The sequence below is a fragment of the Hevea brasiliensis genome, chromosome 9 (assembly GCF_030052815.1).
Source record: "Hevea brasiliensis isolate MT/VB/25A 57/8 chromosome 9, ASM3005281v1, whole genome shotgun sequence".
Lineage (NCBI taxonomy): Eukaryota > Viridiplantae > Streptophyta > Magnoliopsida > Malpighiales > Euphorbiaceae > Hevea > Hevea brasiliensis.
In genome coordinates this window covers 71,986,569-72,011,147 of record NC_079501.1, presented here as the reverse complement: position 1 = coordinate 72,011,147, position 24,579 = coordinate 71,986,569, and the positions used below count along the sequence as shown (strand labels likewise).

Sequence of the window (24,579 nt, the reverse complement as noted above, 5' to 3'; positions counted from 1 at the left end):
CTCAAAATTTCCATTTGCAAAGTTGGCAACACAATAATTTTCAAATAATATTCCCAAAACCAAAACAATAAAAAATTATTCATAACTCATTTCTCCAAATAAATTTGCTAGTAAAAGCAGTGAATATAAAGGTATTGTGCACGGACACAATTTAAAACTATAATGTTCAATTACATTTTTAAGTAGAAAATGAGAAGTCAAAATTATTGTGCACAAACACAATTTAAAATAATAACATACAAATAATCATAATTTATTTCAATTGAAAAATTCAAAAGAAATAACTATTGTGCACAAACCTCTGATATATGCCTCTTGGCCCTGACTCAGTGTTCCTTATGCTTCTCAATATCCTTTTCAGCTGAAACACACAATTTAAAGTGTTTCAGTACTCAATGAATTTGTTTCTAACAATAAAATTCAATATTTAAATTTTCTTGGTACTATTCCCTTCAATTCATTTCATTAGTCAACCTATAATATTGACTCTTGATGCACTCTAAGTGAGTCAATTCTAATGTTACCAATATGTCACATTTAATAGCCTTTTAGTGTTGGTACATGTTACCAAATTCATTTTCAAGTATATTATATTTTATTGCAATTTACAAGATTTCGGTATACTAATTTGACCTAGCCGAATGACTTAGTTTTCTCGGTTTTCGGGTCTCGGTTCAAACTACAACTTGTAAGTCTATGTCTTATTGCACGCGGGGCAAAATTTCAGGTCATTCTAAGTTGTGTAGACTAAGTTATGGTCAATTTACCAATACTGGACAGAATGTACTAAAATGGTAACTTTATGTCATTTTTAGATCACTTTTGGTTCGGCCAGTTTTAGTACTCAAATTTGTGCAAGCTATTTGACTTACTTATGATCATTTCTGGGTGTTAGTATCTTCATAAGAATTTCAGGTCAATTGGACCTATTTTGAGTGAGTTATGGCCAAAACACCAACTGTTGTCCAAATGGTCAATTTTCAGGCTTTCAAAGCACTAATCCGGATTTGGTCATTTTTCAAGTCATCTTCTAGGCAGAATTTTGGTAAGCTTCCTCCATGAAAGTTGGCACATTTTGTGCCTAGTTTCACCTCCAATTGGTCTCATACCAATTGGAGCCACAAACTTAAGATTCTAAGCCAAAATATACACTGCCCTATTACACATTATTTATCACTCATCAATTACACATCCTATGCTTACCAAGTTAACTCTTCCATGTCGTTTATGTTTTGTACCTTACTATTAACATATTTAACAATACATTTTTTGTCATTTTGGCAGCTTATAACCATTCTCAATATGCACACTATAATCCAGAATTTTCCATGTCTAATTACAACAATTAAATACATGAATGCACCTCATTTACATGTCCAAATTCAAACCTTTATACACACATACATGTTGCCATCCATAACAACATAATTCAACAATATAATTTCATAAACCAAACCATGAAACAACACATTTTGATCTTTTTCATAAGGCTGCCACAAGTTTATACATACCCATCAATTTTCACTTTTACTTTTCAAGTTTACAATTCAAACCTTATACATGGAATTCAATTTCAATACAATTAAACATTTAAATCATCATCCAAACCACTATTTACATACAAGAAAAAGTTGTTCATAGTGAGTCCTCATGGCTGCCGAAATGTACCCCCCCATTAATTTATCAAACATAAAAATTCCTCCACAAAACAACTACTCACAACAACCATTCAAAGTTTAATGAAGTAAGATTTGAAAACACTCACTTACCACTTTAGGACTTCTTCAAAACTCCACCAAAATTTATCTTTCTTGCTCCTAGTATGCTGCCCAAGGTGTGTACTTTAACTTTAATGAAGAACTCTTGTGCAAACCATGGCTTGAACATAGGTGGATGAAGCTCCACACATGGACGTCAATGGAGTTTTGGAAGGAATTTCAATTCGACTATGGAGAATGGAAGTGAAGAAGATGGGTTTGTTAGTGGGAAATTTTGCCCACTTAGGTGTCCTTAGGTGCTTTATATTTGTGCCACTTAATGTCCACTAACTTGATTAATTATTAAGATATTAAACTTTTAATTATCCTAATCTTTACCCCTCACTTTTCATAAATTGTATTTGACATTTAATTTCCTTTTTTTCATGGGATTTTTTAAAATTCAATACTACTTATTTTTAATGGACATTTAGGTCAAAAGGCAACTCGGGATGTCAAATGATCACAATGCCCCTATTTGGGTTGTATTCCCGATTTTTCTGTAATACCGAGTTTTGTCGTTTTCTCAATTTCTCGGTTTTCTTTGTACTAATTAATTTTTTTTTTTGATATTTCTAATGACATTTATACTTCAATAGATGTTCATTTAAGTCTTAAAAATATTTTTCAGGGTTCCCCGCAGTCCAGGGCTAATCAATAGTCCACACCGCAATTTCCAGTGCGGTCACCTATCATTATGGTTTTCGGCTCGTTTAACTTGGTTACATTTTATTGCTATTATTTTTTCTCTATTTTTCTTGTATTTTTTTTCTTGTATTTCATTATTTTATGTCTCATCACTAACATTTAAATGTAGTTCTAGGCATTCTAGCTGTCCGGACCGACACTGATCACTAGAACAGTAGAACGCACTACCGAACATAGGGGTGTTACACGTGGCACGTCTCCACTTCAACCATTCGGCTTTAATCCTATGACTAACATCCTCCTCACATCCTCCATTTACTTGAAGGACTGAGTCGAGATATTTAAAGTGATTACTTTGGGATAGTACCACTACATCCAAACAAACTCATTCTTTATCACCAGTTTGGCCTTCACTAAACTTGCAATGCATGTATTCTGTTTTCGTTCTACTTAACTAAAAGCCATTTGACTCTAAAATACTTTTTAAAAGCTCTAGTTTTCCATTGACTACTTCTCACGTCTCATTTTATATATGTTTTGTCAATTTATTTAAATAAAAATTAAAATTAAGTGATATTTTTTTAATACATTTAAATTAAATAACAAAATAAAATAATTTTAATAATTGAATGATCATTATTATAATTTACACGACTTTACACATAAGGAGATAAAAGTAATGTAATTTTTATTACTAAATTATTAATATTTCATTTTAAAAAATATTATTTAAATTTCTTTATTAATTTATTTCACATTATAAAAATCTTCTAAAAAAAAAAAAGCAAATCTTGGTGGGCAATAAATGTTGTGTACCACCTAAATCTTACAAACGAAAACACCGTAGACTTACCCAGTCACATCTTCCTCGACAACGTGAAATCATGGACCCACATCTGATTTGGTGCTTGAAACACCCCCGTTGCATAGCCTGGTATATTTCACTGTTCTGGTGACCCGTGTCGGTCCGGACAATTAATGGGATTAGGGCCACACTTAAGACAATTTGAAAAGTCATAAACACAAATAATTAGTAATATTTAATTAGTTAACTATAAATAAGAAAAACAGAACTTAAGAGGTTAAACAAGCCGAGAGTCACAGCGATGAGTGACCTCCTCGGGAACGACTGCGAAGTCTTTTTAAACTCAAATTTCGAATCGTAAAAAGTGACGCTGCGGTCCTTAGGACCCTTATGAACACAGTGGAAAAGAGAAAATCGCGAAAAAGAACTGTTAAGCCAGTCAAATAATTAGGTCAGAGAGCCGGAAGAAATATTGGATTATTTGCAAACCGGGATGAACCGGCGAGGGGCAATTTGGTCATTGACCCCGAGAGCTGACACCTGACCTAACTGTCCAATAAAATCGGAGAAAAGAAAATTTTGGAATCGAGAATTAAATTAAAGAACTAATAGAAAAAAAAAAGATGGAAAAGTCAAAGTTGATGACATCATGAATGATGTCATAAACAAATTAATTAAGTGAATTATTAAATTAGAATTTTTGGTCTTCTAAAAGGGATAAAGATGAAAGAAAATAAAGAAAAAAAAAAAAAATTTCTTTCTTCTTCTTCTCTCTTTGCCGCCCCATTTCTTCCTCTCATCGCCATGAAAGCTTCTTCCATTTAAGCTTACTTTTAAGCTTGAATTTCTTCACCCAATCCACATAACTCCCCTAAAAACTTCATTAGACCTTGCAATCTCAACCTAGGAACAAGAAAGAAGGAGGAAAGGAAAAGAGAAATTGAAGAATTGGCATTTAAGTTAAGGTTAGTATGTTAAACTTCTTATTTCTTCACTTAAATGCATGATTAATGGTTGAAATGAACTTAGGATTAAGGAAATGAAATAAAAATATGGGGGAAGGACAAACTGAATTTTTGGCCAGCATTGTGAAGAGTGTAATTTGCATGGCTTGATTGGCTTGGATAGGAATATGAACCTTAATGAGTTAAGTGATGTTAGTTAAAGGCATTGAAATGGTTAAATGCAAGAGTTAATGAGATTAGGGTTTCAATGCTAGGGTTTATGAACCAAAATTTGGAGAAATGCATAAATGGCATGTTTGACCTATTGTGAAATGAAATAATGGTCAATTATGACCAAATAAGTTGTGTGGGAATTGTTGGAATAAAAACCAAATTCGTAGGTCCAATGGTCATGCTGCTGGCAGCATGACCAAACCCACTTTGAAGGACCAAAACTCAAATTTTACAAGTCCAATTGATATGCCACCAATTGGAGATGAAAATAGACATAAAATAGCACAATTTTCATTAAGGAACCATGGCCAAAAACTGACTAAAACTTGGTGAAACAATTGACCAAAGTGAAATGAGAGCAGGCTGCCACTGCACCAAACTGACCAAATGAACAGTAACTGTTCATTTGGTCATAACTCGAGTTAGAAGGGTCAAAATGACCTGAAATTTTACCAGCAATTAGATAAGACATAGATCTAAAACTGTCATGAAGAACACAACCCCAAATTATGCCATTAACCTATTCAAATTATTGAGCAAAGTTAAGTTACCAAACTGCAACTCTGCAGAAATTTCATTGAGCAGCAATGTTTGAAGGGTTATAACTCTCTCTACAAAACTCGGATTTAGGCGATTCTTGAACCGATGGAAACATAAGACATAGTAGAACATTTCATATGAAGAAAGTTAGACCAAATTATGAACTTAACGTGATCAAATTACTGACCAAAGTTGGATCAAAATCTGCCAGAAACCAAGATACTAGTATGAACAGTGCACGTGAACAGTAAACTTATTTTGGCCATAACTTGAGCTACAAAACTCCGATTGAGGTGATCCAAAAATGAGAATACACTTAAGACAATAAGGAACATTTTCTATGAAGGAAGTTTTATCAAATTCCAACAGTAGATCAACCAATGGAACAGTGCAACTTCGGAGCACCAAAACCGAAAATTGGCAATTTTGCCAAAATGACCTAAGCTTTGAGAAAATGACCAAAACCAACAAGTTTGGTGACCAAAATGTGGTATGTGGGTGAAGTTGGAGTTCCCATACCTATTAATCCTTAAAAAGTCAACAATTTGACTTGAATAGTGTAGTGAATAGTAACCCAAAACACAAAAACTTTGAGAATGTCGAATTTAACGCAATAGAGCTAGTTAAAGTGAAGTTAAATTTATTTTTGGACTTATGTTAAGTTATGGTACTGAAACACTATGAAATTGTGTGTTTCAGCTGAAAAAGACTTGGAAGCTAGGAGAGACTGAGTCAAGGCCTAGAGGCGACTCCAGTCAGGTTTGTGCACAATAAATTTATGTAATTGTTTTCCAATTGAAAATTTGAGTTGCTATACTTTATGAAATCGCTGTATTATTTATGAATTGTGTTGCCACTTTGTGAATAAAAAAATGACTTTGAAAATTGTTTGGGATCTCTCATAAATTATTGAAAATAATTGTTTTAAATTGATTTTGGATTCACACTTAGCATGACAGTATCACATTTCCTCCTTCATTTATGGGGTTGAGATCGTTTATTTTCCTCCCTCTCTGGCTTGCCAGTTGAGGTTGTAGATCGGATGAGTACTCATTAGCTAGCTAGCCACCTCCCTCATTGATTTCGATTAATGGGGTTGTAGATTGCTTTGTTGTGGTGTACAACGCGGCATTAATCGGAAATTTTGTGTCATGGCTTAAGTTGTGTATGATTTTGGCAACACTGTGTTTATGAAATTTTTTGACTAAACTGTGTTTAATATATTATTTGACAAAATGAGTTGTTATGAGCTTTGATATTTGTGAAATGTGATTGTGAAGTATTCAAATTATGTTTCATCAATAAATGATTTATGTATCGCATTTTAAATTTTTATTGTGCACCACTGAGTATGTTTATACTCAGCGATAGTTTAATTTACTGTTGCAGATAAGAGCAAGGAGAAAGCAGCAGAGTGAGCTGCGGGATTGACAAGAACTTCTTGATCCCTTTTGTACGGGTATTGTTTTATACCCTTATGGTTATTTTGATGTAAATACTGTAATGTCATAAGTATCAATGTAAATTGAGCAGTTGTAAATAAATTGTAATAATATTATTTTGGGTTGCTTCTGTAAATTTAATATTTGTAAATATGAATTTTCTGCTTTATGCCTTGTTAATGAAGTATTAAAAATTTTGTGATGACCAAATTTGATTAAATTGTGGAAATTGCTTTGAAGTGATTTGAATTGGGTTGATTTGAGTTTTATTGGAGATTGGGAGTTGTGGAAAACTTTTGGAAGTGCTTTTTACAGGTCTTTGAAGAACTAGTTTCTCAAAATACAGAGGGAACTCTGTCAAAATTTTTATAAAATTTGTGGCAAAATTTAAAATGGACAAAATTTTTTACTAGTATTTAAACTTGAATAAATGGTTTTTAATTCCCACTAAAATGCTCACCACTTCCAAAATGTAAGAAAATTGTTTTAAAATCCCTTGTAGAGTACTTAATGAGTTATCGGTAGGTGAAGTTCGGCAGTTCATTAAGTATTCTACGGGATCATGTTATACCTTACGGAGGGGTAAGATGTGACATGTTTTAGTGGTATCAGAGCATGGTTTTTCAATAAATTTTGACTATGTGTATGAACATTTTATTGATAAGTACAACTGCTCAAGTGTCTTAAATTGATACATATGATGTATTTACATCATGAATATGCACTAACGGAGGTCAACCTCCTTGTGTTTAATCTCAGGAAGTAGAAAATTTGAGAAAATGGAATGGAAGGAGAAGATCATTCCGAAGAACAATCTGTTGAGGCTGAGGTTCAAGAGGAAGCCCCAAAGACTCCGAGCGTGAGTGGGTCGACCACTCCGGCTCTCGCCCAAAGACCGCAGCTCTGCTCAATTTATGCAGCAGATGGCTGCCTTCTTCCAGCAAATAGCGGGTAATGTGCCACCCCAAGCTCAGATGCCAATACCTGTAGCCCAACCACAGCCCTCAGCTCGGCAGTATGAAAAATTGATGAAATTTGGGGCCACCGAGTTTAAAGGCACTGTGGATCCACTAGAGGCAGAACAGTGGTTGGAAAGAATGGAACGAGTTTTCAGAAAACTGCAGTGTATGAAAGAGATGAAGTTCGAGTATTCTGTTTCCTTGTTACAAGGGGATGCATATGAATGGTGGAAGACCATCCCCCACAGCCTGGTTGAGCCACCTGTGCTGACATGGACAGACTTCCTGAGGGAATTCAGGCAGAAATGGGTTCCCGATGCATATGTGGATATGAAGTTGCAAGAATTTTTGAGTTTGAAACAAGGGAACCGAACTGTAGCAGAATATGAGAGAGATTTCTCAAGGCTATGCCACTATACTGGAAGCTTAGTCTCCACCCCCAAAGACAGATGCAAGAGGTTTGAATTCGGGCTAAGGCAGAGTCTGAGGATGCAAGTTGTGGGTTTCAGACATCAGAATTTTGCTGAATTAATCTCACAAGCCTTGGAATTAGAAAGGATAGAATCCGAAGGGGTAGTGAAGAAGGGTTCACAAGAGAAAGAGAAAACTGAAAAGACTACTGAACAAGCATCCGAAGTGGTTGCAGGAAGAGAAGCAGTTTGGGGATCTAGCTCCGTAGAGGCAGAGGCAGATTTTTACGGCCAAAGACCACCCGGCAGTCGTGAGACCAGCGAGCACCCCGAGGAGCTCTATCGGTCCGGCATGTGAAACGTGTGGTAGAACTCATGGTGGGGTTTGTTTCAAGGCTACTGGTGCATGCTTTAATTGTGGAGGAAGCAGACATTTCGCTAAGGATTGCACTAGTCCGCGCCGGTCTGGATCTTTCACTACATCTGAAGGATCAGCCCAAGTCTCTGCACCCAGAGGGTCACAGTCAGCTGCTAGAGGTAGAGGCAGAGGTAGGGGTCCTGGTAACACCCCTGGAAGTCAGAGCACTGTTAACCAACCAGTACCTAGTAGCGCACCAGTCAGAGTGTATACTATGCGTCAGAGGGAGGAAGCTGAAACATCAGATGTTGTAGCTGGTATTTTCTCCATCCTTGACCAAGATGTATATGTGTTATTTGATCCTGGCTCCACACATTCGTATGTTAGTGCTAGTGTGATGTGTCCTACTGCTATTCAGTGTGTACCAATGGACTATGATGTGCTAGTAACTAGTCCATTAGGCCAAAAGGTCAGGGTAAATAGGCTATATAGAGATTGTCCTTTGGTGATCCAAGGACACACTTTTCTGTCTGATTTAATTGAAATGCCCTTCAGAGATTATGACATTATCTTGGGCATGGATTGGTTAGCCAGGCATCACGCCATGATTGATCGTAGGCGAAGACAGACACTTTTGGTCTCCTCGGTATGGTGATGTAGTAATACATGGGAGAGGCGATTATTGCCTTCAAACATCATTTCAATTTGCCGCCAGGAAAATGATTAGAAAAGGGTGTGAGGCGTACTTGGCACATGTGATAGACACCCAAGTGGGGAGTCCAACATTGGAGGACATTCCTATTGTATGTGACTTTCCGGATGTATTTCCTGAAGAATTGACAGGATTACCTCCAGAAAGAGAAGTGCAGTTTGAAATTGATGTTATGCCTGGTGTGGACCCAATCTCCATAACACCATACAGAATGGCACCTGCAGAATTGAAAGAGTTGAAAGTGCAGTTGCAAGAATTGCTTGACAAGGGCTTTATCCGCCCTAGTGTGTCACCTTGGGGAGTGCCAGTGTTGTTTGTAAAGAAGAAAGATGGCACTCTCCGTTTGTGTATTGATTATCGGCAGTTGAATAAGGTGACAATAAAGAACAGATACCCATTACCCCGTATTGACGACTTGTTTGATCAGTTGAGGGGTGCAGCTGTGTTCTCCAAAATTGACCTGAGATCAGATTATTATCAGCTGAAAGTACAAGAGTAGAGTATTTCTAAAACTGCCTTCAGAACCCGCTATGGCCATTATGAGTTCTTGGTCATGCCATTCGGGTTAACTAATGCTCCGGCTGCTTTTATGGATTTGATGAACACTATCTTCAGACCATACCTCGATCAGTTTGTTATGGTATTTATCAATGATATATTGGTTTATTCGAGGAATGCAGAAGAGCATGATAGACATCTGCGGATTGTACTGTAGACTTTGAGGGAGAAACAGCTATACGCCAAATTGTCGAAATGTGAATTTTGGCTGAAGGAGATATCCTTTTTGGGGCACATAGTATCATCAGAGGGTATTAAGGTAGATCCTAGCAAGATTGAAGCTGTCCTTAATTGGAAGCCACCCAGAAATGTCACAGAGATTCGCAGTTTTCTGGGGTTAGCTGGATACTACCGTCGATTTGTGAAGGGATTCTCCATGTTGGCATCTCCATTGACTAAGCTACTTAGAAAGGATGTGAAATTTCAGTGGACGGACAAATGCCAGCAAAGTTTTGATGAATTGAAAAGATGTTTGACAGAGGCTCCAGTCCTGACTTTACCCACACCGGGTAAAGAATATACAGTTTATAGCGATGCTTCTCACAACGGGTTAGGTTGTGTGTTGATGCAAGATCGAAATTGTAACACCCTCCCGGTAGCAACTCCGTACATTCTACTGTTCCGGTGACCGGTGTCGGTCCGGACAGCTAGAACATTCGGAAAAATATTTAAACTAAAGTGAGGAACCATAATTAACTCAAATATTAATAAGAAAAATTTAGTAAAAATTTTAGAAATAAAATACAACCAAGTTAAACGAGCCGGTGCCCTAGCGATGGGTAACCCAGAGGGAAGTTGCGGTTCTCGCAACTAGGAGCCCTAGACCCGGGTAAAAATTCATAAAATAATTTTTGGGACTTCAGAGAAGGGTCATTGAGGTTCCTATGGCATTAGAATGCCAAGAAAATATTTAAGAAAATTTTTCAATCGGTACAGACAATTTTGACCCGTTAAGCCAAACGGAGGGCATTTTGGTCATTTCGCCTTCAGAGACGATTTTTGGCCGACTTGTCCAGTTGAGTAAATAATTATTATGACATAAAATATGAATTAATGTTGATGAAAAATTAATTTTGAAGTTAGTAGAAAAGAAAAGAAAAGAAAATAAAGAAAATTAAAGATAATGACATCACATGATGTCACTCACTTACTCCCAACCAATCACAAGTTAACAAGCATTCTTAAAACATTTAAAAGATACAAAATGGACCCAAAATTCTGGTCATCTTCTTCTTCTTCTTCCTCAAAACGTGACCTCTCTTCCATAGCCCTCCATAAAAATTTCTTGCATCACTTCCATTTTCCCATGAATTTCCACTATAAAACCCTAGACACCTTTCATTAAAACTTGTCCATACCTCTTGGGGAAGTGTTTGGCAGCCTAGAAAAGGAAGGAAAGTGAAGTTTGAGCTTGGAAAATTCTGCCCTACAAGAGGTTAGTGCACTTATACACCTTAAGCTCTTTATTTCCATGTTGGTGACTTGAACTGAGTAAGAATTTGTGAATTAAATGAACCAAATATATGTGTATGTCCACCATGAATTTCGGCAGCCCTAAGGAAGGAACAATGATGGAGTGTTTTTGATGGTTTTAATGGACTTAAAATGAATTAGAGATTATGTTTAAGGTGTATATACACATATAGAATGAATGAAAGTGCTTAACTAGGTGTATGGGTGAATTGAAAGGGAAAATTAGGGTTTTGGGAGTGAAAAATTGGACTTGGCTTATGAAATGATTAATGGACATTCTAATGGTCAATTAGTGACCATTTGAGGCAAGTTAATCATAATTTGAAGTGAGCTAATGTATGGCAAATTGAAATGGGAAGGTTTGCTAGAGACAAGAAAGAATGAGGCTGTGATTCCAGCCCATTTAGACAGCCATAACTTTGGCTGTGTAGGTCCAATTTGTGTTTGGCCAATTGGACATGAAACTAGACTTATAATGGCACAATTTTGCTGAAGAAACCATGCCCAAAAGACCAAAGCAAGTGGACCAAAAGTTGGCCCCAATCCGGATACCCTGCAACAGCACCTGCAGAAATGACCAAATGAATTTGGCCATAACTCACTGTGGATATGGTCAATTGACCTGAAATTTTTACAGCAATATTAAGACATAGATAAACAACTTTCATGAAGAAACCTACCCCAAATTATGACCAGAACCTAACCCAAATGGCAGTCACAGTCACTGTTCATGGTACTGTAGATTTGGTAATTCTGCAGTTTTTCCAATCCGGCCAGCTGTGGTTTTTGGACCATATCTGGAGCTACAAAACTCCAAATGGAGTGATTCAAAAAAAGAAATTCAACTAGACAAAATAAGGAACAACTTTTATGTTTACCAATTCCTCAAATTCCCACTGCAACAGTGCTTAATGGAACAGTAAAATTAGGCTTCAAAAACTGAAAATTCTGCTTCCCTTGGTTTAAGTTTAGAAATGGTATTAATGCTTAATGCCAACAAGTTTTCAATGTAAAATGTGGTATGTTGGGTGTGTTAAAACCAATGTACCTATTTTCTATCCAAAAGTCAACATTTTTGTTGACCAATAAGGTGAATAGTGACACCAAAACTTGAAAATTCAAAATTTGAAATTAGAAATGCATCTAGGGGACTTTAAATTGCAATTGGCAATTAATACTAGCAAATGTAAAACTAAAAATGTGGGATCTTGGTGTAATTAGAATTAATATATCCATTAAGTATAAAAAGGTCAATATTTTGGGTTGACTAGTAAGGTGAATAGTAATCAAAATGATTAGTAAATTAAGATGAAGACCTAGAACCAATTCTAAGCTTAAATGCTTAGAATTGTATGACAAATGTGGACTATGCATCCTAGTCAAAATTGTTAAAAAGAAATTAAGGCCATAAATTTGAAATCCATGAAATATTTATGGATTACTTGAAACATGAAAAATAAGTCACCAAATTGATGTGAATAATTAGTTAGGGCTTATATGCCCATCACAAATGGAATTCATAACATATTAATAACTCAACTTGAAATATAAAAATTGTAATTACATGAGTAGATTCTTGAATGTATAAATGAGAAAAGAAAAATGTTTTGAGTACAATGGTATAAAAGGATAATTGATGTGAATTGTGATCATATACATGATCAAATGAATGTATGAATTATAATCGAAATTTATCATGAAATAATGAAGTCATAAAATACAATATATTAATATTTAATGATATTATGTGCCCTTGTATTGCCTAGACATGTGTGTCAGATTGGATAGTTTGGCATGCCAATAGGGTATTGTTTTAGCAGTACTGCAAAAGGCTTTATGCCTATATTCATAGCTCTATACCCGTATTCATGGCTCTTATGCCCGTATTCATGGCTCTTATGCCCGTATTCATGGCTTTTATGCCCGATTATGTGATATCATGGCTTTTTAGCCATACTGACTGCATACGTGGTTGACGTTCTGCGTCCCATGGTATGACGGCCCGAGGCACTGCGGTGTCCAGAGCTAACGACCCGTTATCCAGTTTAGTCAGCCTGTCGTAGGTTACTTGGGCAGTGTAATTTATTAAAATAAATTAAGACTATTAGTAATTAAAAATATTAGAAATCAAATAAATGAGTTAATAAGACTTCAAAAGAATTAGTTACAATTATGAAATGATCCAAACCATATAAAAATTGTTAAGTAAAATGATAAAAGAGTTGCAAAAATAGGTATAACTTAACTAAATATTTTAAATGTACATTCTATTGCCATATAAATATAAACTGAGTATTTTTATTAATTTTGTATGTTGTACATTATCCCTGTGAATTTCGGAATTAAACGCTTTCAAAGCGAAACAAATGAGAACAAAAGATAATTAATATTAGACACATTGTATTAAATTAAATTGATTCTTAAATATTCAAATTATGCTTCGTTCTTTCTTTATTTGTATATTTTATTTTCTTGTTCTATTATTGCACCACCAAGCAGCAATGCTTAGCGCGATGGATTTGTTTCCTCGCGCAGGTACCTTAACTAAGATTTTTGGAGTCCAGATCTGCAGAAGTGGCTGGAGTATTCAAGGTTGTCACCTCCTCAGTAATGCATGTAGATAGGGCCCATATAGATCATATTTTATATTTAGTATAAAATGCTAGATATTGTATTATAATGTAGATTATGAGCAGGTAATTAATAGAAATGTAATGTAATTTAATAAATTAGCTTTTTCATATGTAATTAATTTATATATCATGTAAATTATGAAATTATGTAAATTAAAGAAATTTGAAAATTTTACTTATGTGATTTGAGCATGAATGAGATTGTATGGATTCGAAGACAGATTTGAAATATATAGATAATGCATGGAAATGAATATGAAATTGAGATATATGAATGAGATGGTTATGAAAATAATTGATGAGATTTTATTTGTAAAATATTATTGAAACTTTCAAACAGGTAAATAGTAAAATACGTCAACTGGTAATAAAATAGGGGAAACTCAGATTTTTTCTCCGTCGAAAAATTTATTAATATTAAAATATATCGAGATCAAAATATGAAAGGAATAAAGTAAGATAAGATAGGGTGCTCCGGCACCGAATGTAGCACACTTTGCTCGGCTACACTGTAGTCGGGTGAGGGGTGTTACAGAAATGTCATTGCCTATACATCACGCCAGCTAAAACCGTATGAGAGGAATTATCCGACACATGATTTGGAGCTTGCAGCCATTGTGTTTGCTCTTAAGATTTGGAGACATTATTTGTATGGGGAGAAATGTTATATCTACACAGATCATAAGAGTTTGAAGTATTTGGGCACCCAAAAAGAGCTGAATTTGAGACAGAGGAGATGGTTAGAGTTGATAAAAGACTATGATTATCTGATAGACTATCAGCCAGGGAAAGCTAATGTTGTGGCTGACGCCCTAAGTCGCAAGACTATGGCAAGTCTACAGGTTACTCCTTTGTCTTTGGTACATGAGTTGAGATCATTATATGCCAGCTTAGAGATTAATGATGAGGGGCAGACAGCAATTGCATGGTATGTACAGCCAGTGTTAATTGATCAGATCGAATGGCTGCTCAGAATGATGAAAGGTATCAGAAGCTGTTGGAAGAAGTCCGGCAGGGCAAGAAACCAGAGTTCTCAATCAGAGATGATGGTTTACTGCTACACCAGGGCAGAATATGTGTTCCTAATGATGTTGATTTGAGGCAGATCATTTTGAAGGAAGCACATGAGTCTCCTTTTGCCATGCACCCTGGTGGTACAAAAATGTATAGAGGGCTAAAGGAGCATTACTGGTGGATGGGTATGAAGAGAGATGTGGCGTAGTTTGTGTCCAAATGCCTAACTTGTCGCCAAGTAAAGCGAGCATCAAGTACCAACTGGGTTGTTACATCCACTACCAGTGCCGGAATGGAAATGGGAAAGAATAACGATGGATTTTGTAATGGGACTTCCGCGGACACAGAAGAGTCATGATGCAGTATGGGTCATTGTCGACAGACTGACTAAGTTTGCTCATTTTCTGCCAGTCCGAATGGACTATAGTTTGGACAGATTGGCCAGGTTGTATATTGATGAGATTGTGAGACTTCATGGAGTGCCAGTATCCATTGTATCAGACAGAGATCCTAGGTTCACTTCTAGATTCTAGGGTAGTCTTCAGAGAGCCCTAGGAACTAGATTGAACTTCAGTACTGCATTCCACCCACAGACAGATGGCCAGTCTGAGAGAGTAATTCAGATCTTGGAGGACATGCTACGGGCTTGTGTGATTGAGTTTGAGGGTAGTTGGGATACACACTTGCCTTTGATTGAGTTTGCTTACAACAACAACTACCAATCAAGCATTGGGATGCCTCCATATGAAGCTTTGTATGGTAGGAAATGTAGAACCCCGTTGTGTTGGGATGACGTGGGTGAAAGAAAAATGATTGGACCCGAAATTATTCAACAGACTGAAGAGAAAATCAGGGTAATCAGAGACCGACTTAAAACTGCTTCAGACCGTCAAAAGTCCTATGTTGATTTGAAAAGAAGGGATATTGAGTATGCAGTGGGTGAGAAAGTTTTCCTCAAGGTTTCTCCTTGGAAGAGGATTATGAGATTTGGCAGAAAGGGGAAACTAAGTCCTCATTTTATCGGGCCATATGAGGTTCTGGAAAGAGTGGGTCCTTTGGCATATCGGTTGGCACTACCTCCAGAGTTGGAGAAGATATATAATGTCTTCCATGTGTCTATGTTAAGGAGGTACCGAACAGACCCATCTCATGTACTACCAGTAGAAGAAATAGAAGTGAATCCAGACCTCACATATGAAGAAGAACCCATAAAGATTCTGGCTTATGAGGTGAAGCAGCTACGGAATAAACAGATACCATTGGTAAAAGTGCTGTGGAACCATCATTCGGGCCAAGAGGCTACTTGGGAACGAGAAGAGGACATGAGGAGACAACACCCACAGCTGTTCAGAGATTGATACCAGGTAAAAATTTCGAGACGAAATTTATTTAAGGGGGGGAGAATTGTAACACCCCCGTTGCATAGCCTGGTATATTTCACTGTTCCGGTGACCGGTGTCGGTCCGGACAATTAATGGGATTAGGGCCACACTTAAGACAATTTGAAAAGCCATAAACACAAATAATTAATAATGTTTAATTAGTTAACTATTAATAAGAAAAACAGAACATAAGAGGTTAAACGAGCCGAGAGTCACAGCGATGAGTGACCTCCTCGGGAACGACTGCGAAGTCTTTTTAAACTCAAATTTCGAATCGTAAAAAGTGACGTTGCGGTCCTTAGGACCCTTATGAACACAGTGGAAAAGAGAAAATCACGAAAAAGAACTGTTAAGCCAGTCAAATAATTAGGTTAGGGAGCCGGAAGAAATATTGGATTATTTGCAAACCGGGATGAACCGGCGAGGGGCAATTTGGTTATTGACCCCGAGAGCTGACTCCTGACCTAACTGTCCAATAAAATCGGAGAAAAGAAAATTTTGGAATCGAGAATTAAATTAAAGAACTAATAGAAAAAAAAAAGATGGAAAAGTCAAAGTTGATGACATCATGAATGATGTCATAAACAAATTAATTAAGTGAATTATTAAATTGGAATTTTTGGTCTTCTAAAAGGGATAAAGATGAAAGAAAATAAAGAAAAAAAAAAACAAAAAATTTCTTTCTTCTTCTTCTCTCTTTGCCGCCCCATTTCTTCCTCTCATCTCCATGAAAGCTTCTTCCATTTAAGCTTACTTTTAAGCTTGAATTTCTTTACCCAATCCACATAACTCCCCTAAAAACTTCATTAGACCTTGCAATCTCAACCTAGGAACAAGAAAGAAGGAGGAAAGGAAAAGAGAAATTGAAGAATTGGCATTTAAGTTAAGGTTAGTATGTTAAACTTCTTATTTCTTCACTTAAATGCATGATTAATGGTTGAAATGAACTTAGGATTAAGGAAATGAAATAAAAATATGGGGGAAGGACAAACTGAATTTTTGGCCAGCATTGTGAAGAGTGTAATTTGCATGGCTTGATTGGCTTGGATAGGAATATGAACCTTAATGAGTTAAGTGATGTTAGTTAAAGGCATTGAAATGGTTAAATGCAAGAGTTAATGAGATTAGGGTTTCAATGCTAGGGTTTATGAACCAAAATTTGGAGAAATGTATAAATGGCATGTTTGACCTATTGTGAAATGAAATAATGGTCAATTATGACCAAATAAGTTGTGTGGGAATTGTTGGAATAAAAACCAAATTCGTAGGTCCAATGGTCATGCTGCTGGCAGCATGACCAAACCCACTTTGAAGGACCAAAACTCAAATTTTACAAGTCCAATTGATATGCCACCAATTGGAGATGAAAATAGACATAAAATAGCACAATTTTCATTAAGGAACCATGGCCAAAAACTGACTAAAACTTGGTGAAACAATTGACCAAAGTGAAATGAGAGCAGGCTGCCACTGCACCAAACTGACCAAATGAATAGTAACTGTTCATTTGGTCATAACTCGAGTTAGAAGGGTCAAAATGACCTGAAATTTTACCAGCAATTAGATAAGACATAGATCTAAAACTGTCATGAAGAACACCACCCCAAATTATGCCATTAACCCATTCAAATTATTGAGCAAAGTTAAGTTACCAAAGCTGCAACTCTGCAGAAATTTCATTGAGCAACAATGTTTGAAGGGTTATAACTCTCTCTACAAAACTCGGATTTAGGCGATTCTTGAACCGATGGAAACATAAGACATAGTAGAACATTTCATATGAAGAAAGTTAGACCAAATTATGAACTTAACTTGATCAAATTACTGACCAAAGTTGGATCAAAATCTGCCAGAAACCAAGATACCAGTATGAACAGTGCACGTGAACAGTAAACTTATTTTGGCCATAACTTGAGCTACAAAACTCCGATTGAGGTGATCCAAAAATGAGAATACACTTAAGACAATAAGGAACATTTTCTATGAAGGAAGTTTTATCAAATTCCAACAGTAGATCGACCAATGGAACAGTGCAACTTCGGAGCACCAAAAACCGAAAATTGGCAATTTTGCCAAAATGACCTAAGCTTTGAGAAAATGACCAAAACCAACAAGTTTAGTGACCAAAATGTGGTATGTGGGTGAAGTTGGAGTTCCCATACCTATTAATCCTTAAAAAGTCAACAATTTGACTTGAATAGTGTAGTGAATAGTAACCCGAAACACAAAAACTTTGAGAACGTCGAATTTAACGCAATAGAGCTAGTTAAAGTGAAGTTAAATTTATTTTTGGACTTATGTTAAGTTATGGTACTGAAACACTATGAAATTGTGTGTTTTAGCTGAAAAAGACTTGAAAGCTCGGAGAGACTGAGTCAAGGCCTAGAGGCGACTCCAGTCAGGTTTGTGCACAATAAATTTATGTAATTATTTTCCAATTGAAAATTTGAGTTGCTATACTTTATGAAATCGCTGTGTTATTTATGAATTGTGTTGTCACTATGTGAATACAAAAATGACTTTGAAAATTGTTTGGGATCTCTCATAAATTATTGAAAATAATTGTTTTAAATTGATTTTGGATTCACACTTAGCATGACAGTATCACATTTCCTCCTTCATTTATGGGGTTGAGATCGTTTATTTTCCTCCCTCTCTGGCTTGCCAGTTGAGGTTGTAGATCGGATGAGTACTCATTAGCTAGCTAGCCACCTCCCTCATTGATTTCGATTAATGGGGTTGTAGATTGCTTTGTCGTGGTGTACAACGCGGCATTGATATGAAATTTTGTGTCATGGCTTAAGTTGTGTATGATTTTGGCAACACTGTGTTTATGAAATTGTTTGACTAAACTGTGTTTAATATATTATTTGACAAAATGAGTTGTTATGAGCTTTGATATTTGTGAAATGTGATTGTGAAGTATTCAAATTATGTTTCATCAATAAATGATTTATGTATCGCATTTTAAATTTTTATTGTGCACCACTGAGTATGTTTATACTTAGCGATAGTTTAATTTACTGTCGCAGATAAGAGCAAGGAGAAAGCAGCAGAGTGAGCTGCGGGATTGACAAGAACTTCTTGATCCCTTTTGTACGGGTATTGTTTTATACCCTTATGGTTATTTTGATGTAAATACTGTAATGTCATAAGTATCAATGTAAATTGAGCAGTTATAAATAAATTGTAATAATATTATTTTGGGTTGCTTCTGTAAATTTAATATTTGTAAATATGAATTTTCTGCTTTATGCCTTGTTAATGAAGTATTAAAAATTTTGTGATGACCAAATTTGATTAAATTGTGGAAATTGCTTTGAAGTGATTTGAATTGGGTTGATTTGAGTTTTATTGGAGATTGGGAGTTGTGGAAAACTTTTGGAAGTGCTTTTTACAGGTCTTTGAAGAACTGGTTTCTCAAAAAACAAAGGGAATTCTGTCAAAATTTTTATAAAATTTGCGGCAAAATTTAAAATGGACAAAATTTTTTACTAGTATTTAAACTTGAATAAATGGTTTTTAATTCCCACTAAAATGCTCACCACTTCCAAAATGTAAGAAAATTATTTTAAAATCCCTTGTAGAGTACTTAATGAGTTATTGGTAGGTGAAATTTGGTAGTTAATTAAGTATTCTACGGGATCATGTTATGCCTTACGGAGGGGTAAGGTGTGACAGTGCTGACGTGTTCACTCAATCTAATCAAACCCATCCCTACCGCCACTGTACATCCACCAGCTGCCGATAATATATTTTTTAATTAAAATAATAATAATAATAATAATCGAACACGGTCGATCGCTAAACTTTCCATATTATTTTTAAAATTGTCTGCCACCCAACCTAAATTTGCTTTTGTTTTTTGCTTATTTAATCCTTATTCTTTGTAATAATATAATAAAAATTTAAAATATTAAACATTATTTAATAAGAGTAATAAAAATATTTAAAATATTAAATTACTAAAGGAAAAAATTTTTAGAAAACTCATTTTCAAGAATATTAGCGTTAGAGTTTATTCTACATAATACAAACCTATTTTTTTAAGATTTTTTAATTGTTATTAATTTTTTAATAATTTAAAATTTTTTAATTAACTTTCCTGTAAAATAAAATTTCAAAATTGTTATATAATAAAAAAAAAATTTAATAGATAAATTCAGAAAATTTGAAAATCATTTTCTCAATTCATGTTGTTAAATTTACAGGCTACTGTTTAGGATTTGTTTATAATGCTAAATCTAAAATAATTTCTCTTTTAATACATAAAATTATATTTATATTCATATATAATTAATTTTAGTTTAATTTAATTGAAAATAATTATTTTTCTATTATGCTTATTATATTTAAAACATTTTATGTATAAAAATGTTAAATTTATATCTCAACATAATTAAATTAATTAGAATAATTTCTTTCTCCATTTTATATAATATTTGTTATGTTAAGTTTGATTATATTTAATTTTTAAGTCTTTAGCCCTTGTTTGGATGTGTGAAAAATAGAGGGAAAGGAAAATAAGTAGAAAAAAAAAAGAATAATTTATATTTTTCTTTGTTTAAAAACAAATTATAATAAAGGGAGAAAGAAAAATAATATTTATTTATTTTTTGTTATTTTCTTTTTAATTTGGAGAGAAAATAATAAAAATATAAGAAAAAAATATTTATATATTAAAATTATAAAATTACATTTTTCTAAATTTTTTTTAAAAAATTACATAATATAAAATTATAAATTTATTATACTTTTCTTTTCCCTCTTTATTTTCCTTTTTTTATTCAAATAAGTGTAAAAAAATAAAAAGAAAATAATTTTTATTTTTCACCCTTTATTTTTCTTTTTCCCTAAAAAATTTCTCAACCAGAATGTTAGTATTTCAGGTGTGTTATATTTAAAAATAAAATTACTAAAATACCCTTAAACTTTATTGTATCATTTACTTTAATTCTTGTCTGTTTTAAAATTAATAATTATATTTATAAAATTTCAATATAATTTTCCTCCCTAACATTTTAATATAGGTTAAACAAAAATCATAAAATTTTAAATTTTAATTATTATGCATCCCCAACAATTTAAATTACTTACAACTCAACTCAACTCAACTAAGCCTTTATCCCAAAAATTTGGGGTCGGCTATATGGATTCGCTTTTTCCACTCTGAATGATTTTGGGTTAAATCCTCAGAAATGTGTAATGCTTCTAAGTCATGCTGTACTACTCTCCTCCAAGTCAATTTAGGTCTACCCCTTTTTTTCTTTCTATCATCTAGCCTAATGTGCTCTACTTGTCTAACTGGAGCCTCCGTATGTCTACGCTTCACATGACCAAACCACCTCAATCTCCCTTCTCTCAACTTATCTTCAATTGGCACCACTCCTACCTTTTCTCTAATACTTTCATTACGGACTTTATCTAGTCTAGTATGGCCACTCATCCACCTTAACATTCTCATCTCTGCAACTCTTATCTTAGATGCATACGACTCTTTCAAGGCCCAACACTCACTACCATATAGCATGGCCAGTATGGGTCATGCGGTAAAATTTTCCTTTTAATTTATTGGGAATCTTACGATCACATAAAACTCCGTGCACGTCTCCACTTCAACCATCCCGCTTTAATCCTATGACTAACATCCTCCTCACATCCCCATCTACTTGAAGGATGAGCCTAGATATTTAAAGTGATTACTTTGGGACAAGTGCCACTCCATTCAAACTAACTCCTTCCCTATCACCGGTTTGGCCTTCACCGAACTTGCAATGCATGTATTCTTCGTTCTACTTAAGTTAAAACCCTTTGACTCTAGAGTACTTCTCCAAAGTTCTAGCTTCCTATTGACTCCTTCTCGTGTCTCATCTATCATAACAATATCATCCGCAAACATCATGCACCAAGGAATACTCTCTTGTATATGTTTCGTCAGTTCATCTAAAACTAATGTAAAAGGTAAGGGCTTATGGTGATCCTTGGTGTAATCCAATTGAGATCGGAAAATCTCTTGTGTCCCCTCCCCTTTGCACAATAGTATTTGCTCCTTCATACATATCTTTCAATACTTGTATATACCTAATAGATACCCTCTTTTATTCTAACGTATTCCATAAGACCTCTCTTGGAACACTATCATAAGCCTTCTCCAAATCAATAAAAACCATGTGTAGATCTTTCTTCCCATCTCTATATTTCTCCATCAAGCTTTTAATGAGAAAGATCGCTTCCATAGTTGAACGACCGGGCATGAAACCAAATTGATTGAGAGAGATAGAAGTATCATGACGTAGTCGATGCTCCACAACTCTCTCCCACAACTTCATAGTATGGCTCATGAGTTTAATTCCCCTATAGTTTGAGCAACTCTGTATGTCTCCCTTATTTTTAAAAATAGGTACTAAAATACTCTTCCTCCATTCATCAGGCATTTTCTTTGAGTTTAGAATCTTATTAAATAATTTAGTTAACCATGCCACTCCCATATCTCCCAAATACTTCCACACTTCAATTGGTATTTCATCGGGTCCACAGGCTTTACCTACTTTCATTCTCTTAAGTGCTTCCTTTACTTCTAAAGATCTAATCCTTCTAGTATAATTTACATTCTTTTCTATTGTTCTATAATCTATATTCACGCTATTTCCATTTTGACTATTATTAAAGAGATCATTAAAATAATTTCTCCATCTTTCTTTAATGTCCTCATCTTTCACCAACACTTTTCCTTCTTTATCCTTAATGCACCTAACTTGATTGAGATCTTGACATTTCCTTTCTCTACTCCTTGCTAATCTATAAATATCTTTCTCCCCTTCTTTAGTTCCAAGTTTCTCATATAACTTTTCAAAGCCATGTGCTCTTGCTTGGCTAATCGCCTTTTGCCTCTTTCTTTGCTATCTTGTACTGTTCATATGCCTCATTATTATCACATTTAGGTAATTTCTTATACCATTCCATTTTTCTCTTCACTGCCTTTTGTACTTCCTCATTCCACCACCATCTCTCTTTTGAGGGTGGTCCATGTCCTTTAGACTCCCCAAGTACTTTTCTAGCTACTTCTCTAATCTTTGATGCCATCTGTATCCACATATCATTGGCCTCCATATCTAGCTTCCATACTTCGGACTCAAGAAGCTCATTTTTGAACTTCACTTGCTTTACTCCTTTGAACTCCCACCACTTTGTTCGAGCTACACTATTTCTTCTGACCTTACTTGAATTGTTCCTAAACTTGACATCCAAGACCACCAACCTATGTTGACTTGTTAAAGCCTCTCCTGGAATGACCTTGCAATCCTTGCATAGAGCTCTATTTGTCTTCCTGGTTAAGAGGAAGTCGATTTGGCTTCTATGTTGCCCACTTTTGAAAGTCACTAAATGTGACTCTCTTTTTATAAAGTAGATATTTGCTAGTATTAGGTCGTATACCATAGCAGAATCCAGGATGCTTTTTCCCTCCTCATTTCGACTGCCAAAACCAAAACCTCCATGAACATTCTCATAACCTTGCCTATCACTTCCTACATGTCCATTCAAATCTCCACCAATGAAAACATTCTCTTCATTCGGTATGCTTTGCATTAAATCATCCATATCTTCCCAAAACCTTTGTTTACTCTCACTGTCTAGTCCTATTTGTGGGGCATAAGCACTAACTATATTTATTGTTTCTCCGTCTAGTACTAGCTTTACTAGTATAATTCTATCTCCTACTCTTTTCCACGGCTACTCTGCGTCTTTCAATGTCCTGTCTATGATTATACCCACTCCGTTCTTGTTTCTCTCCTTTCCGGTAAACCACAATTTGTACCATGAATTACCCACTTCCTTACTTTTCTCTCCTACCCATTTAGTCTCCTGAATGCAAGCAATATTCACCCTTCTCCTTTCCAAGGTATCCACAAGCTCCATTAATTTTCCTGTAAGTGATCCAACATTCCAAGTACCAACCCTGATCCTCCTCCTATCCTGCTCCTTCCTAATTGGTCTCCTTCTATGATATCTTCTATTATTTTCTATGTCTATCTTGTGTTCTGTTCCACTATTTGTTCTATTATCTGTCTTATGGACTAACTTCTTTACCCACACCCGTCCATGATATGGGAACCCTTGCTCACTTAACACCACACCCGGGCGCCGGCATGGCGCGTCGCTAATTTTATATTTATCCATTATGTTATATCATATAAAACTTAAAATTTTATACACGAAACTAATAAAACCTAAATATATCAATAATGAGTTTTAAATTTAATTAATAAAAATGCAAATATTTCATTAATATTAAATTGTATTTTCTGTCTTATAAAAATAAATTTACTTTGTTTTTTCATTCATTATAAATTACAGAATACCTTTTTTTAAATAATAATGTATTAATTTATTAATATATCCTAATTTAATATTTATTAAAAAATATAATTTTTTAATTTTAATAATAATTAGATAATATCATTTAATTTTTAAAGGAATAATATAAATAAAAAATATAAAAAAAAATTAAAAAAATTTATTATTTTAATTATACTTTTCAATTTATATAAAAAGTAAATCTATATTTATATGACGGATCGAGTAATAAATAAAACCTCAAAATTGTTGGAACTGGGAACATTGTCCTTGGATGGCTCTATTGAAATTTTAGGGAATATGTAGGGGCAATTCGGGAACAAAGACTTTTGGTGAGGGGTCTCTCTCGCTTGCT

General features: G+C 34.8%; 1 long non-coding RNA gene across 1 annotated transcript; it reads left to right on the top strand.

Annotated features, from left to right (window-relative positions):
• Nucleotides 1-5,649: 5,649 nt before the first annotated feature.
• LOC131183420 (uncharacterized) lies at nt 5,650-19,146 on the top strand. Its single transcript, XR_009151506.1, has 4 exons — nt 5,650-5,687; nt 6,318-6,387; nt 18,212-18,271; nt 18,902-19,146. It is a non-coding gene; the product is annotated as an uncharacterized LOC131183420 (long non-coding RNA).
• Nucleotides 19,147-24,579: the final 5,433 nt, after the last annotated feature.